The 16973-nt window shown below is 46.1% G+C and overlaps 5 non-coding genes across 5 annotated transcripts; all 5 read left to right on the top strand.

The window, feature by feature from the left end:
- The first annotated feature begins 981 nt into the window (after nucleotides 1-981).
- TRNAL-AAG (transfer RNA leucine (anticodon AAG)) lies at nucleotides 982-1063 on the top strand. Its single transcript has one exon. It is a non-coding gene; the product is annotated as a tRNA-Leu (tRNA).
- Nucleotides 1064-1248: 185 nt separating this feature from the next.
- On the top strand, nucleotides 1249-1322 carry TRNAT-AGU (transfer RNA threonine (anticodon AGU)). Its single transcript has one exon. It is a non-coding gene; the product is annotated as a tRNA-Thr (tRNA).
- Nucleotides 1323-2274: 952 nt separating this feature from the next.
- TRNAL-UAG (transfer RNA leucine (anticodon UAG)) lies at nucleotides 2275-2356 on the top strand. Its single transcript has one exon. It is a non-coding gene; the product is annotated as a tRNA-Leu (tRNA).
- A 3880-nt stretch (nucleotides 2357-6236) lies between these two features.
- On the top strand, nucleotides 6237-6310 carry TRNAT-AGU (transfer RNA threonine (anticodon AGU)). The gene has a single exon. It is a non-coding gene; the product is annotated as a tRNA-Thr (tRNA).
- Nucleotides 6311-7244: 934 nt separating this feature from the next.
- TRNAL-UAG (transfer RNA leucine (anticodon UAG)) lies at nucleotides 7245-7326 on the top strand. Its single transcript has one exon. It is a non-coding gene; the product is annotated as a tRNA-Leu (tRNA).
- The last annotated feature ends 9647 nt before the right edge of the window (nucleotides 7327-16973 follow it).

Below are 16973 nucleotides of genomic sequence, written 5' to 3'. Positions count from 1 at the left end.
CAGGCCAATCTAGCACCAGCGATAGCGATGCGCGGGGCTGCTCATCGCTATCGCTGAGAGGGGTACACACGAAGTGATCGCTGCTTAAAATCTAAGCAATCTAGTCAGATTGCATAGATTTTAAGCAGCGATCGCTCAGTGAGTACCCCTCTTTAGAGTTTACCCTAACCCTTATTGCAACCTAACCCTAATTTACCATAATTGCGTAAAATTTTTAAAAACATGTTTTTTTTTGGTGTTTTTTTTATTGCTAATAACATATCTATTTATATTAGAAGGGATTATGTACTTGGTTTGTCTATTAGGAGACACAAGTATTATTTATATATTTTTTAAAAGAATATATTTTTTTTAACTGACTAAAATAATATGGAGAGATCAGAGCATGGTTTTCAGTGGGAAGGGGTGGGAATGGGTTAAAATCAAGAAAAAAATGCGTAGGGTCCTTGATTTAAGGGGTCCCCACTCCTCCCAACACTGGGATCTCAGCATCTAAAAATCTCGATGGCTGGCATGTCGACCAACAGCAGGGACTATTCCCGCTCGTGGGAGTCCACGATACCCATAGAGAGGGAATATAACCTGTGGTGAGCGCAGTGAGCCACCGAGACCGCAAGGTGCTTTGTTCCACTCACCCCCCTGCTAGCCATCCGACAGCTGGGATCCCGCCGTCGGTATTCTGACCAGTGGTCTCATGACCGCCTGTCAATCATTCCCAATTCAAGAGAACATATGCACAAAATCAGTGTTCAAAACTATTAAAATAAATATATAGGTCGGGTTTCGGTTGTCCGGAGACCCATTATCCGGAATATTCAGTTTTCCCTATTCAATTACAGTTTTTGAAACAAAAGACAAGGGTGTACTGCAACTTTTGAATCACCCTGTACTTGGGCCTCATCATTTTTTTTAAGAAATGGATAGCAGCCCTATCATAGACCCACAACACATGGAGTGAGACCAGGATCAACATTCACAGCTGGTAGCGTGGCCGAGCGGTCTAAGGCGCTGGATTAAGGCTCCAGTCTCTTCGGAGGCGTGGGTTCAAATCCCACCGCTGCCAAGGTTTTTTTTTTCCCCCACTTAATAAATAATATTGTCTTCATTACAATTTGAATTAAATAAAGATGTCACTTTATTGTCATTGAAAAAAAAAGCTGCAAATATTTTCTCAATGGTTCTAGAAGACCAGAATGAAAAAGACAACAATTTAATTTTTTTTTTTTTGCAAAGATCAAACAGCCGGCAGGTGCTGTGGCTTAGTTGGTTAAAGCGCCTGTCTAGTAAACAGGAGATCCTGAGTTCAAATCTCAGCAGTGCCTACATTTTATTTTGGGCTAAATCAGTCTGGAGCATGAAAACATTGATTAGTAAAATTAATTTACCAGACTGATCAACTGAGTCTTGTAAGGACAAATGATCTGATAATAAACTTGCAGGCCTACCCTGTAACCACAGATATACCGGCATGGGAAGCAGGGCGGATTAAGGTTTGTTGGGGCCAAATGGTCAGAAATGTATGCTGGAGATGTTATTAAAAAGTATAATGTGTAAATGCTCCCAGCACCACAAATGTGTTGAATACACTGCAGGGTCCAATGGTGGATTTCCCATTAGGCACACAAGGCACATGCCTAGGGTCACTACTAGCTGAGGGTGGCACTGCTGGCTCCCATGCATTAGAGCCCGAGGAGACTGCTGGCCTGATGAAGATCCCTGGAGGCCGTATGTTTCCCTTTTATTTCCTTTTCCACTATGGCAAATTGTGGTGCAGAAGGTGGGGAGAGGTAGGTGCTGCCTTGGTTGTCCAAAGACACCCTGGCATAAAGGGGGTGGAGCTGTCAGTGATGTGATTTGGGGGTGGGCAGCCAATATAAAAGTGTGTGATAATATTAATATAATGTGTGTGTGTGTGTGTGAGGAGTTTGGGGCAAGGGAGCGACTTCCAGACATTTGTTAATTGCATTTACCTATCTCACAGAGGGGCACATGGTAAATGTATTGCAAAAAGTACTCAGATGAGAAGCCTTTACATGTAGAAAACCAGCAGTGATGCTCCAGGTAAGTCTGTGTAATGTTATTTTATTTCTGGGTTCTGTTACACTATTAGTGCCATTGTTGTATGTATTTACTTAGCATGTCCTTTAAATGATCATTCGATCTTGAGGGTGGAACATTTTATAAACTATCCACTAATTTAATGTCCATGGATTACATGGTAAATCATTGTAAAGTTATCTACACAGAAGAAGAAAATTGCCTGAGCAGTGGGTTGGTAGTGTGGCCGAGCGGTCTAAGGCGCTGGATTTAGGCTCCAGTCTCTCTGGAGGCGTGGGTTCGAATCCCATCACTGCCAGTGTGTTTTTATTTCTTTTTCTCCCCTAAATGGTAAATCTGTATGAATGCATCATTATTATAAAATAACAAACTGGAAGCCATTTACTTGAAATTAGGCATGCCGTGTGAGGAAAGGTACAGCCTCTGCTAAGTTTGCATGGCAGCAATGAAACGCGTTAGCCTATTTTATCATTTTGCTTATAAACTTGATTTCGCTACACATACAGTAAGAGCTAATTCTTAGTTGGACAGATCTCTGTGCACGGATACAAATGGTGCATGTCCGTACTATTCATGAAATTGGAAGTTTCATATCGGGAACTGGGTGAGAATGCGATCGCACCCCGATGTCATCTATATGTTGTGGGCATGCATCTAAAGCTTTGTGCCATTGAGTCACACGTACGGCAAGGATACTTCTGTGTGTGACACATTTCTTGCCACTAGCATAGAGTTGGTGCAAATGCACATAGTAATGATGGTGGTATCCGGTCTGTAGGTCGACAGGCAATAGGACAACCGACCACTATTGGCTGACATGCATTTGGTTGGTTGGAGTCCTGCAGTGGTGGTGAGTGCCCTGCTGACACTATACTTGGGCATTATGTGTGTCTGTCGTTATTGGGGGCAGTGTGTGTGAGCAGGTATTACTGTGGCCATTATATGTAAGAGAGCACGTGCATGGGTGGGGGAGCACTTATAAGTTGGACCGCGAATGATGTTGAAAAAATTCAAATGGCCCTTGGCAGTAAAAAGGTTTCCACCCATGTTCTAAAGGATCTCTCTGAATGAATGAAGCAGCTCAATACATACCATTCTTACTAGAAATTTATTTTATGATAGACATCGGAGTAGACAGACTAAAGCAAGAGGTATGAGACCCTCCTCCCATGATAGGGTAACCTCCCCTTCCCTGAGACATACACTACCATTCCCCCCACACACCCTAATGACCAAGACAAAGAGGGGGCAGTAAGATGAGAAGGGAGGGGGCACAGGGGGTGATGATAATGCTATGGAGGGGACAGAGATATGGGGAGAGGAGCTCAGAGGGTGATGAAACTGCTATGGAGGGGACAGAGAGATATGGAGAGAGGGGCTCAGGGGGTGATGAGACTACTATGGAGGGGGGAGGCAGGGAGATATGGAGAAAGTGGGTCTCAGGCAGTGAGAGAGCTATAGAGAGGGTAATAAAGAGCTATAGAGTGGACAATAAAGAGCTATGGAGGGTACAATGAGTGAGATATATAGGGGTCATGAAGAGATATGGAGGATGTAATAAGAGAGATATTGAGGGGCAGTGAGAGATACAGAAGACGTCATAAGAGAGATGTGCAGGGAGGGCTGCTCACGGGTGATGAGACAGCTATTGGGGTGATAGGCGGAGAGATACAGTATGAAGGTAGGGGGCAGTGATAAAGTTATGGAGGTAGCAATGAGAGAACTATGGACGGACAGTTACAGATATGGAAGGGGTGAGAAGACGCATATGGAGGGAGGGGATAATGAGAGAAACCTGTGTGGGCTAGGATATTCATTCATTGTTGGTCTTTTTATTACTTATCTCTTCTACAAACAGGCCTGTAACTTTCCAGAACTTACAATGGTGCTGGAAAGTTTGTGTATCCTTCAGAATTTTCTATATTTCTGCTGAAATTTGGGCTAAAACTATTTTCACACAAGTCCAAAAAGTAGGTAAGGAACCAAATCAAACAAATGAGACAAAAAATATAGACGTGCTCATTTCTTTATTGAGGAAAATGATCCAATATCAAATATCTGTGAATGGCAAAAATATGTGAACCTTTAGGGTTAGCAGATATTTTGAAGGTGAAATTAGAGTCAGGTATTTTCAATCTATGGGATGACAATCAGGTGTGAGCGGACAACCTGTCTTTTTGAAAGAACAGGGATCTATCAAAGTCTGATGTTCACAACACATGTTTGTGGAAGTGTATCATGCCACGAACAAAGGAGATTTCTGAGGACCTCAGAAGAAGAGTTCTTGATGCTCATCAGGCTGGAAAAGGTTACAAACCATCTGTAAAGAGTTTGGACTCCACCAATCAACAGTCAGACAGATTGTGTACAAATGGAGGAAATTCCAGACCTTTATTAGCCTCCCAGGAGTGGTCAACCAACAAAGACCATGCCAAGAGCAAGGCGTCTAAAAGTTCCCAAGATTACAAAGGACCCCAAGGTATCCTCTAAGCAACTGAAGGCCTTTCTCACATCAGCTCATGAGTCCACCATCAGGAGGGCACTGAACAATGGTGTGCATGACAGGATTTCGAGGAGAAAGCCACTGCTCTCCAAAAAGAACATTGCTGCCCCTCTGCAGTTGGCTAAAGATCACCTGGACAAGCCAGAAGACTATTGGGACAATATTTTGTGGACAGAAGAGTCCAAAGTAGAACTTTTTGGTTTAAATGAGAAGCGTTATGTTTGGAGAAAGGAGAACACTGCCCAGCATAAAACCCTCATACCATCTATGAAACACGGGGGTGGTGGTGGTGGTGGTATCATATGGATCAGTTACAAGATATTAGACCTCATGTAAACCTTTGTATGTACTAATTGTATGGTGACCTGTCAGTGAATCGTTAGGTGTAATCACTTGGTCTCTGCAAATTGGTTCCTCTCCTCTGACCTCCTTGTGGACAGAGGGTTTGACAGATTAAAATTAAAAAATAAAATAAAATCAGGCGCAAGTTCTATAAATACAAAATAGTATAATATAGTTAATTAGAACTGATAATCCCCTAAGTATAAGCAGATTGATGCTGCTCCTAAAAGGCAACTCTGATTTGCCTAAGAAACATATAATCTGTTTCACCAAAGAGAATGCATGCACAAAATCAGTGTTTAAAACTACTAAAATAAATGTATAAGTCGGGTCTCGGTTTTACGGAAACCCGTTATCCGGAATATTCAGAATACCGGGATATTACGGACCTTTAGTGATGTCATGACATGCCTCGACGTCATGATGTCACTACTACAGTGACCAATGGCTGGAGGCGGGGGAGTTTTATTTGCAGCCATTCCCTATAGTGCATGCTGGATCCCCGCTGACTTTGCCATGGACCCTCCCGGACCCCCACAATGACACCTGGACCATCTGTGACGACTGCTGGACCCACCACACTGAGCGCCGGACCTCCACCGACCACCAGTGACGACCCCCGGACTGGAGATTCCATTATCCAAAAAAATCCAATATCCGGAATACTACCGGTCCCCAGCATTCTGGATATGGGATACTCGACCTGTAATAATAAATATTAGCAACATATATAGAAAACTTTTAAATATATCAAGGGCTGGACAATCTCCTCAGAACATTCTCCTCATGTTCAAAGCCTATGGGACACAGATTGCATAATTAGCCTGAAGACCCTCCCCTGAAACGGTCGGCGCGCATTTCTGGTCAGCGGACCTGCGAATGAGCAGGAGCCCCTGCACCACAATGAGCACAACACAAGTGCTCGGTCACACATCTGGCTGTAAGAGTCACATCTTGCGCCCAGATCACATTGCAAATGCAATTCTTGAAACTTGGGCCTCATCATATTTTAAGAGAAATGGACAGCAGTATTATCATAGAATGAGATCAGAACTAAGGGTCATGACTGTTACGGTGGATGAGCAGTCTAAGGTGCTGGATAAAGTCTCTGGTTTCTTTGGAGGTGTGGGTTCAAATCCCACCGCTGACATGTCTTTTTTTCCCCCCCACTTAACAAATAATATTGTCATCATTACAATTTTAATTAAATTGGATGTCACTTTGTTGTCTTTAAAAAAAAAAGTTTTCAAATGTTTTATCAAAAGTTCTAGCAGGCCAGAATGATACAGGCAACAATAAACAAAAATTACAAAATAGCGTTGCACCACCATGTGGCGCTGTGGCTTAGTTGGTTAAAGCGCCTGTCTAGTAAACAGGAGATCCTGAGTTCGAATCTCAGCAGAGCCTACATTTCATTTTGGACTAAATAAAAGGTCAGTCCGGAGCGTGAAAACATTGATAAGTAAAATTAATTTACCAGACTGATCAATTGAGTCTTATGAGAAAAAATTTATCTGATAATAAACTTGCACGCCAATCCTGTATCCACAGTTATACCGGCATGGGAAGCAGGGCCGGATTAAGGTTTGTTGGGGCCAAATGGTCAGTAATGTATGCTGGAGATGTTATTAAAAGGTATAATGTGTAAATACTCCCAGCACCACAAGTGTGTTGAATACACTGCAGGGTCCAATGGTGGATTTCCCATTAGGCACATAAGGCACATGCCTAGGGTCACCACTTGCTGAGGGTGGCACTGCTGGCTCCCGTACATCAGAGTCCCAGTAGACTGCTGGCCTGATGAAGACCCCTGGAGGCCAATATGGCAAATTGTAGTGCAGAAGGTGGGGAGAGGTAGGTGCTGCCTTGGTTGTCCAAAGACATCTGACATAAAGGGGGTGGAGCTGTCAGTGATGTGATTTGGGGGTGGGCAGCCAATATAAAGTGTGTGATAATATTAATATAATGTGTGAGTGTGTGTGTGTGAGGAGTTTGGGGCAAGGGAGCGACTTCCAGACATTTGTTAATTGCATTTACCTATCTCACAGAGGGGCACATGGTAAATATATTGCAAAAAGTACTCAGATGAGAAGCCTTTACATGTAGAAAACCAGCAGTGACGCTCCAGGTAAGTCTGTGTAACGTTATTTTATTTCCGGGTTCTGTTACACTATTAGTGCCATTGTTGTATGTATTTACTTAGCATGTCCTTTAAATGATCATTTAACCTTGTGGGTGGAACATTTTATAAACTATCCACTGATTTAATGTTCATGGATTACATGGTAAATCATTGTAAAGTTATCTACATAGAAGTAGAAAATTGCCTGAGCAGTGAGTTGGTAGTGTGGCCGAGCGGTCTAAGGCGCTGGATTTAGGCTCCAGTCTCTCTGGAGGCGTGGGTTCGAATCCCATCACTGCCAGTGTGTTTTTATTTCTTTTTCTCCCCTAAATGGTAAATCTGTATGAATGCATCATTATTATTATAAAATAACAAACTGGAAGTCAATTGCTTGAAATTAGAAATGCCATATGAGGAAAGGTGCAGCCTCTCCTAAGATTGCATCGCAGCAATGAAACGCGTTAGCCTACTTTATCATTTTGCATATTATCCTAATATTTCTACATATAAGAGCAGATTCTTAGTTGGACAGATCTCTGTGCACGGATACAAGTGGTGCATGTCCACACTACTCATGAAATTGGACGTTTCATATCGGGAATTGTGCGAGAATGCAATCGCACGGAACTACCCCGATGTCATGGGTATGTTGTGGGCATGCATCTAAAGCTTTGTGCGATTGAGTCCCACGCACGGCGAGGATACTTCTGTTTGTGACACACTTCTTGCCACTAGCATAGAGTTGGTGCAAGTGCACATACTAATGACGGGTGTATCCGGTGTTTAGGTCGACAGGCAATAGGACAACCGACCACTATTGGTAGTCATGCATTTGGTTGACATGTTTTTTCCACAATTTTTTTCGCTTCTATAACATTTCTTGTGCAAGTTGACCGAGACACGGTCACCCTTTGTACTGTCACCCTAATGACCGATACCCGTTTCAGCTGTTGGGGTAACATCAGTGGGTGGCGCGGCTTTCCATTTGCAGACACGCGGATCCTCACATTAGGTGACCGGAATCTTGCATTAGTATAAGGAAGTAATTAGGGCTGCCTGCAAACACAGTCCCTTTGCGTCTGACTCAGAATCAGCACCATTTGGTTGAAAAACTACTGCGTTAGAAATTGGGATTGGTATGCAGAGGTTATGTGTTCTTACACTTCAGCTAACAGACTGTGTGGACATATACACTGTAGTTCTAAAGCAGGGGTAGGGAACCTCCGGCCCGCGAGCCTTATCTGGCCCGGAAAAGCATTTTGACCGGCCATGGGCAGAGTCAAGGAAGCCGCCGAGTGTAAAGCCGTCCGCCGCACATTCATCATGGGAAATGTAGTTTTCTCACATTGTGCACTGTATTCAGTGTGAGAAAACTACATCTCCCATGATGCAGTGCATGGCAGACAGCCCCGGGAGATGAGAAGAGACAGCATTGGAGAGAGAGGTCTGCTCTGCTGGCTGCGGGCGGGAGGTATAGCTGTGTTGCGGTGCGGAGCAGATTCAGGACCTGGACCAGATGTGTGCAGGAGTCCTGCAGTGGTGGTGAGTGCCCTGCTGACACTATACTGGGGCATTATGTGTGTCTGTCATTACTGGGGGCAGTATGTGTGAGCAGGTATTACTGTGGCCATTATGTGTAAGAGAGCGCGTGCATGGGTGGGGGAGCACTTAAAAAATGGCCCGCGAATGATGCTGAAAAAATCCAAATAGCCCTTGGCAGTAAAAAGGTTCCCCACCCATGTTCTAAAGGAACTCTCTGAATGAATGAAGCAGCACAGTACATACCATTCTTACTAGCAATTTATTTTATTATAGACATCGGAGTACACAGACTAAAGCAAGAGCTATGAGACCCTCCTCCCATGATAGGGTAACCTCCCCTTCCCTGAGACATACACTACCATTCCCCCCATACACCCTAATGACCAAGACAAAGAGGGGGCAGTAAGATGAGAAGGGAGGGGGTGATGACACTGCTATGGAGGGGACAGAGAGATATGGAGAGAGGGCGGCTCAGGGAGTGATGAGACTACTTTGGAGAGGGGAGGCAGGGAGATATGGAGACAGTAGGGCTCAGGCATGGACAGTGAGAGAGAGCTATAGAGAGGTCAATAAAGAGCTATAGAGGGGCAATGAGTGAGATATATAGGGGTCATGAAGAGATATGGAGGACGTAATAAGAGAGATATTGAGGGACAGTGAGAGATACAGAGGACGTCATAAGAGAGATGTGCAGGAAGGGCTGCTCACGGGTGATGAGACAGCTATGGGGTGGTAGGCGGAGAGATACAGTATGAAGGTAGGGGCAGCGTAAAGTTATGGAGGTAGCAATGAGAGAACTATGGACGGACAGTGACAGATATGGAAGGGGTCATAAGACACATATGGAGGGAGGGGATAATGAGAGAAACCTGTGTGGGCTAGGATATTCATTCATTGTTGGCCTTTTTATTACTTATCTCTTCTACAAACAGGCCTGTAACTTTCCAGAACTTGCAGTGGTGCTGGAAAGTTTGTGAACCCTTCAGAATTTTCTATATTTCTACTAAAATTTGGCCTAAAACTATTTTTACTCAATTCCTAAAAGTAGATAAAGAACCAAATCAAACAAATGAGACAATACATATAGACGTGCTCATTTCTTTATTGAGGAAAATGATCCAATATCAAATATCTGTGAATGACAAAAATAAGAATTTACTTACCGATAATTCTATTTCTCGTAGTCCGTAGTGGATGCTGGGAACTCCGTAAGGACCATGGGGAATAGCGGCTCCGCAGGAGACTGGGCACAAAAGTAAAGCTTTAGGACTACCTGGTGTGCACTGGCTCCTCCCCCTATGACCCTCCTCCAAGCCTCAGTTAGGATACTGTGCCCGGACGAGCGTACACAATAAGGAAGGATTTTGAATCCCGGGTAAGACTCATACCAGCCACACCAATCACACCGTACTACTTGTGATCTGAACCCAGTTAACAGCATGATAACAGAGGAGCCTCTAGAAAAGATGGCTCACTACAACAATAACCCGATTTTTTGGTAACAATAACTATGTACCAGTATTGCAGACAATCCGCACTTGGGATGGGCGCCCAGCATCCACTACGGACTACGAGAAATAGAATTATCCGTAAGTAAATTCTTATTTTCTCTAACGTCCTAAGTGGATGCTGGGGACTCCGTAAGGACCATGGGGATTATACCAAAGCTCCCAAACGGGCGGGAGAGTGCGGATGACTCTGCAGCACCAAATGAGAGAACTCCAGGTCCTCCTCAGCCAGAGTATCAATTTTGTAGAATTTTACAAACGTATTTGCTCCTGACCAAGTAGCTGCTCGGCAAAGTTGTAAAGCCGAGACCCCTCGGGCAGCCGCCCAAGATGAGCCCCCTTCCTTGTGGAGTGGGCATTTACAGATTTTTGGCTGTGGCAGGCCTGCCACAGAATGTGCAAGCTTAATTGTACTACAAATCCAACGAGCAATAGTCTGCTTAGAAGCAGGAGCACCCAGCTTGTTGGGTGCATACAGGATAAACAGCGAGTCAGTTTTCCTGACTCCAGCCGTCCTGGAAACATATATTTTCAGGGCCCTGACAACGTCTAGCAACTTGGAGTCCTCCAAGTCCCTAGTAGCCGCAGGCACCACAATAGGTTGGTTCAGGTGAAAACGCTGAAACCACCTTAGGGAGAAACTGAGGACGAGTCCTCAATTCCGCCCTGTCCGAATGGAAAATCAGATAAGGGCTTTTACAGGATAAAGCCGCCAATTCTGACACGCGCCTGGCCCAGGCCAGGGCCAACAGCATGACCACTTTCCATGTGAGATATTTTAACTCCACAGATTTAAGTGGTTCAAACCAATGTGACTTTTGGAACCCAAAAACTACATTGAGATCCCAAAGTGCCACTGGAGGCACAAAAGGAGGCTGTATATGCAGTACCCCTTTTACAAACGTCTGAACTTCAGGGACTGAAGCTAGTTCTTTTTGGAAGAAAATTGACAGGGCCGAAATTTGAACCTTAATGGACCCCAATTTCAGGCCCATAGACACTCCTGTTTGCAGGAAATGTAGGAATCGACCCAGTTGAATTTCCTCCGTCGGGCCTTACTGGCCTCGCACCACGCAACATATTTTCGCCAAATGCGGTGATAATGTTTTGCAGTTACATCCTTCCTGGCTTTGATCAGGATAGGGATGACTTCATCCGGAATGCCTTTTTTCCTTCAGGATCCGGCGTTCAAAACCGCCATGCCGTCAAACGCAGCCGCGGTAAGTCTTGGAACAGACAGGGTCCTTGCTGGAGCAGGTCCCTTCTTAGAGGTAGAGGCCACGGATCCTCCGTGAGCATCTCTTGAAGTTCCGGTTACCAAGTCCTTCTTGGCCAATCCGGAGCCACGAATATAGTGCTTACTCCTCTCCATCTTATCAATCTCAGTACCTTGGGTATGAGAGGCAGAGGAGGGAACACATACACTGACTGGTACACCCACGGTGTTACCAGAGCGTCTACAGCTATTGCCTGAGGGTCCCTTGACCTGGCGCAATACCTGTCGAGTTTTTCCCAATGGTTTATAATCATGTGGAAGACTTCTGGGTGAAGTCCCCACTCTCCCGGGCGGAGGTCGTGCTGAGGAAGTCTGCTTCCCAGTTGTCCACTCCCGGAATGAATACTGCTGACAGTGCTATCACATGATTTTCCGCCCAGCGAAGAATCCCTGCAGCTTCTGCCATTGCCCTCCTGCTTCTTGTATCACCCTGTCTGTTTACGTGGGTGACTGCCGTGATGTTGTCCTACTGGATCAACACCGGCTGACCTTGAAGCAGAGGTCTTGCTAAGCTTAGAGCATTGTAAATGTCCCTTAGCTTCAGGATATTTATGTGAAGTGATGTCTCCAGGCTTGACCATAAGCCCTGGATATTCCTTCCCTGTGTGACTGCTCTCCAGCCTCGCAGGCTGGCATCCGTGGTCACCAGGACCCAGTCCTGAATGCCTAATCTGCAGCCCTCTGGAAGATGAGCACTCTGCAACCACCACAGGAGGGACACCCTTGTCCTTGGTGACAGGGTTATCCGCTGATGCATCTGAAGATGCGACCCGGACCATTTGTCCAGCAGGTCCCACTGGAAAGTTCTTGCGTGGAATCTGTCGAATGGGATTGCTTCGTAGGAAGCCACCATTTTACCCAGAACCCTTGTGCACTGATGCACTGAGACTTGGCTCGGTTTTAGGAGGTTCCTGACTAGCTCGGATAACTCCCTGGCTTTCTCCTCCGGGAGAAACACCTTTTTCTGGACTGTGTCCAGGATCATCCCTAGGAACAGAAGACACGTCGTCGGAACCAGCTGCGATTTTGGAATATTGAAAATCCAATCGTGCTGCCGCAACACTACCTGAGATAGTGCTACACCGATCTCCAACTGTTCCCTGGATCTTACCCTTATCAGGGAATTGTCCAAGTAAGGGATAACTAAAATTCCCTTCCTTCGAAGGAATATCATCATTTCGGCCATTACCTTGGTAAAGACCCGGGGTGCCGTGGACCATCCATACGGCAGCGTCTGAACTGATAGTGACAGTTCTGTACCATAAACCTGAGGTACCCTTGGTGAGAAGGGTAAATTTGACATGAAGGTGTCACGATCCGGGTATCTGGACGCCATTTCTTACCCATCAGATGCCTCCTAAGGCTGGCTCAGCGCTCCAGGACCGGATCCCATCTGTTATCCTGATGTGTACATTCCTGTATCCTCTCCTGTCACTCTGGGACGCTGTCACAGTAAACGCCATATTACACCTGGCATGGCGTCTCCCGCGGCCTCCGCCGCCGTCCCTGAACTTCTGCATGCAGAGTGTCTGAGTGGCGATTACGTCAGCCGCGGCCTCCGCTGTGTCCGCGTGGTTGGATGTGCATCTGTCAGCCTGGCGCCTCCTGTCTCCGGTGGCCGGCGCCGCCATTACTGTTTTCATTACCACATGGATTACAAACCAAACTTCCCTCCAAGTGTCTGCATGGGCGCAGCCATCTTGGATTCTGTCAGCTGATCATTTCCACCAATCTGTTCTCAGTATTGATAATCTGCATAATTGCCTAGCCAATCCCTTCCTTGCTGCAGGTATAAATACACTGTGCCTGAGCAAGGAAGGCGTCAGTGCTTTGGTTGTCAAACCTAGTTCCTGTTTGTCTCTCTCCTGTGATTGTCTTCCAGGTTCCAGCTCCTGTCTCAAGACTTCCACCATAGAGACCCGCACCAGCATTCCACCTGCGGTGTAGCCTGACTCTCCAATCCATTGTGGATTCATCTGTTTCCAGCTACAACATTACCTGCTTCCAGCTCAGCTTCCAGCAGAGTACAGCTTCCCTTAAAGGGCCGGTGTCCTTTCTACACTTTACCACTCTCCACCGGTATTATTATTTCTCCGCTCTCAAGTTCTACATTTCAGTTCATATTTCATCGCTCCCAAGTTCATTTATTATTTAACTGGTTCCAGCCAGTATCCACTCCGTGCTAACAACAGTCTGGTTCCAGCCAGTATCCACAGCAGCTGTTTTATCTTCAGCAACCCAGCTTTTCCTGGAACACCAGCTGGCACAATCCTGGGTTATCTCCATTGCTACAGTCGGGCCTGGTAAGGACTTTCCATCTAGAAGATCATAAGAACTATCTCACACTACCAGTGCCCTGTGGCTCCTGCCATCCTGTAGTACCCAGGAACTGTATTTATTCTTTGCTGACTTTTACGTTTTCTTTTACTGCTGCTGTGTTGCGGAGTTGTCATAATAAACATCATTGACTTTTATCCAAGTTGTCGTGGTCACGCCTTCGGGCAGTTATTATTCATGTTACTTACATGTCCAGGGGTCTGATACAACCTCCCAGGTTCCGGTACATCTCAGCCTTTACAACTGAGGCTGCCTCCCGTCAGCTCAGGCCCTCAGTTGTGACAGTAAGCACTGACCTAATGAATCCAGCCGGAGACCAGGATCAAGCGGCCAGGCCGATGCAAGAACTGGCAGCCCGACTAGAACATCAGGAGGCTGCACAGGGCCACATCATCCGCTGTCTCCAGGATCTCTCTACTCGGCTGGATGGGATTCAGACAACTCTCCGTGGATCAGGCGCGTCTGGTGCGTCAACCACAGTGACTCCAGCTATAACCCCACCCACCTTACCCATTTCTGCTCCATGTCTTCATCTTCCAACGCCAGCAAAATTTGACGGATCTCCAAGATTCTGCAGGGGATTTCTCAACCAGTGTGAGATTCAGTTTGAGCTACAACCTGGCAATTTTCCCAGTGACCGTACAAAAATTGCCTACATTATTTCTCTTCTCAGTGGCTCAGCCCTTGATTGGGCATCACCGTTATGGGAGAGGTCCGACACCCTGCTATCTTCCTACACTGCCTTCGTGTCAACATTCAGGCGCATCTTCGACGAGCCAGGCCGGGTAACCTCAGCTTCATCCGAGATTTTCCGTTTACGCCAGGGGTCACGTACTGTGGAACAATATCTGATACAGTTCCAGATCCTGGCATCCGAACTGGCATGGAACGACGAGGCCCTGTATGCTGCATTCTGGCATGGCTTGTCTGAGCGTATTAAAGATGAGTTAGCTACCAGAGACTTACCTTCTAAGTTAGATGAGCTAATCTCACTCTGCACGAAAGTTGATTTACGTTTCAGAGAGAGAGAGCAACTGAGCGTGGAAGATCATCTGCTCCAAAATCTTCTGCTCCTCCTCCTCGTCAACTGTCACCATCTAAAGATGAGCCCATGCAACTTGGCCGTTCCCGTTTAACTCCTGCTGAGCGCCGAAGACGTCTCTCCGAGTCTCTCTGTCTCTATTGTGCAGCTCCGTCTCACACCATTAATGCCTGTCCCAAACGTCCGGGAAACTCCAAATCCTAGCTCGCCAAGGAGAGGGCCGGCTAGGAGTAATGATCTCCTCTCCATCTCCTCAAGATTGTAATCTCCCAGTCTCGCTTCAAGTTGCTCAACGTTATCGGAACGTCATTGCCCTCCTTGATTTCGGAGCAGCTGGGAACTTTATTACCGAAGCCTATGTTAAACGGTGGTCCCTACCCACCGAGAGACTTCCTTTCTTTAACTTTCTTTCTTTAACTGCCGTGGATGGCGGCAAAATTTTTGATGCAGTTATTTCTTTAAGGACTCTACCAGTTCGTCTGAGAGTGGGAGTTCTTCATTCCGAACTTATTTCTTTTTTAGTGATTCCAAGAGCCACACATCCTGTGGTCCTGGGCCTTCCATGGCTCCGTCTTCACAATCCTACAATTGATTGGACGACTACGCAAATCCTGGCATGGGGTTCCTCCTGTGCTGAGACATGTTTGTTTAAAGTATTGCCTGTCTGTTCTTCCTCCCCCAGGTCGTCTGATGTTCCACCTCCTCCATATCAAGATTTCACGGATGTGTTCAGTAAAGCTTCTGCTGATATCCTTCCTCCTCATAGAGAATGGGACTGCCCGATTGATCTCGTTCCAGGGAAGGTTCCACCTCGAGGCCGAACTTATCCGTTGTCTCTGCCTGAGACGCATTCTATGGAGGAATATATTAAAGAGAACCTAGCAAAGGGGTTCATTCGACCTTCTTCTTCTCCAGCCGGCGCAGGCTTCTTTTTTGTAAAAAAGAAAGATGGTGGTCTGCGGCCGTGCATCGACTACAGAGGTTTGAACGACATTACCATCAAGAACCGTTATCCTTTACCCCTGATTACTGAGCTCTTTGACAGAGTTAGCGGAGCTACCATCTTTACAAAGCTGGACTTGAGAGGTGCATACAATCTCATCCGGATCCGTGAGGGTGACGAGTGGAAGACCGCCTTTAACACCCGTGACGGACATTATGAGTACCTCATCATGCCCTTCGGATTGAGCAATGCTCCAGCTGTCTCCCAGCATTTTGTCAATGAGATCTTCAGAGACATTCTATACCGTCATGTCGTGGTCTATCTAGACGATATCCTCATTTTTGCCAACGATTTAGAGGAACATCGTTTTTGGGTTAAAGAGGTTCTGTCCCGTCTCCGTGTCAATCATCTCTATTGCAAATTAGAAAAATGCGTCTTTGAAGTCAAGTCCATTCCGTTTCTAGGGTACATTGTGTCCGGTTCCGGACTACAGATGGATCCTGAGAAACTACAAGCAATCCAAAATTGGCCGGTACCCTTAACCCTCAAAGGGGTCCAGAGGTTCTTAGGGTTCGCCAACTATTACCGAAAGTTTATACGAGACTTTTCCACCATTGTGGCGCCTATTACTGCTTTCACTAAGAAGGGTGCTAACCCGTCCAAGTGGTCTGAAGAAGCCATGCAAGCATTTCATCTTTTAAAACAAAGGTTCATCTCTGCGCCTGTTCTGAAACAGCCTGACATCGACTCTCCTTTCATCTTAGAGGTGGATGCCTCCTCCGTTGGAGTAGGAGCGGTGTTATCTCAGAGGGCTAAAGATGGCCATTTACACCCTTGCAGTTTCTTCTCCCGGAAGTTCTCCCCAGCTGAGCGCAACTATGCCATTGGCGACCAGGAGTTGCTAGCCATCAAGCTCGCTCTAGAAGAGTGGAGGTATCTGTTGGAGGGAGCTTCTCATTCAATCACCATACTTACAGACCACAAGAACCTTTTATATCTGAAAGGCGCACAATGTCTCAACCCTCGTCAGGCCAGATGGGCACTTTTCTTTTCCAGGTTCGACTTTAAACTCCAGTTCTGTCCGGGCTCTCAGAATCGCAAGGCCGATGCCCTTTCCCGCTCATGGGAGCAAGAAAATGAGTCAGAGTCTTCAGACAAGCATCCTATTATAAATCCGTTGGCATTCTCCACGGTAGGGATGGACTCTACGCCCCCATCAGGGAAAAGTTTTGTGAAACCGATGCTAAGGAAGAAGCTCATGCATTGGGCCCATGCTTCCCGTTTTGCCGGACATACAGGT

The sequence above is a fragment of the Pseudophryne corroboree genome, chromosome 6 (genome assembly GCF_028390025.1).
Source record: "Pseudophryne corroboree isolate aPseCor3 chromosome 6, aPseCor3.hap2, whole genome shotgun sequence".
NCBI lineage: Eukaryota > Metazoa > Chordata > Amphibia > Anura > Myobatrachidae > Pseudophryne > Pseudophryne corroboree.
This window is presented reverse-complemented; position numbering and strand designations above follow the sequence as displayed.